The 834-nt window shown below is 32.7% G+C and overlaps 1 protein-coding gene across 3 annotated transcripts in view; it reads right to left on the bottom strand.

Annotated features, from left to right (window-relative positions):
- Positions 1 to 834, bottom strand: part of itih6 (inter-alpha-trypsin inhibitor heavy chain family member 6) — an 18468-nt gene that overhangs the window by 15444 nt on the left and 2190 nt on the right. The window lies entirely within an intron of this gene.

The raw sequence follows: 834 nt of genomic DNA on the forward strand, positions 1-834 counted from the left end.
TTTTTTTCCAAATGCTTAATTAAAAAAAGAAAACACAAAAAAATCGAAATTTGCCTTTGAGGAGTGGGTGGGACCGTTGGTGCAGAGCAACACCGCCCCCTTCCCCCTTCTTGTTGCTGAAATGTCTTTTTACTAGTTGTTAAAATCAATTAATCGATCTAAGCTAATAGATCAATCCATAAAAATAAAGATAATTCTAATGCATAATGCTAAAGCCCGTTAGCTTGATGCTAATGTATAATAAAACGGCTAATGCTAACGCTTTGACGACCTTAACATACATCTATATAAACTCACAGGCATGAATTTCCAAACCTTTAATTTTTTTAAGTAACCTTTTGTGGTCTGAAACAGTTTTTTGGTCATACTTTCTACTTCTTCTGATATATGGTGTAATGCTATAGCGCCATCGCCACCTAGTGGCCAAACTGAAACGTCTTCCAGGAGCAGCTTCTCCTTTTGAGAATCTATGTAACACTGTATGTTATTAAAAATTTCATTTTAAATTCACTAATATGTGAACGGTATCAGATTAATATGAATATCTTTAAAACATATATAGATAATTAATGTATTTCTGAACAATGTCTAAATGTGTAAACTAAAAATCTAATTAAATCAAATTGAGTGGATCGAAAAAAAAAGTCTGAATTGAATCGATTCAGGCTCTGGTGAATTGAATTTAATCGATTCAGGAAATTCTGGTGCAATAAAAATGGCGAGCTATATCAAAGCTATTCAGTCGTATAGTTTTGACCAAGATACCAGCTCAGATGAGGAAAACAAAGACGTTCATGGATCTATTTGTCTTTGTTTGTCACAAATAAAATCTTT

The sequence above is a fragment of the Oryzias melastigma genome, linkage group LG7, assembly GCF_002922805.2.
Source record: "Oryzias melastigma strain HK-1 linkage group LG7, ASM292280v2, whole genome shotgun sequence".
NCBI lineage: Eukaryota > Metazoa > Chordata > Actinopteri > Beloniformes > Adrianichthyidae > Oryzias > Oryzias melastigma.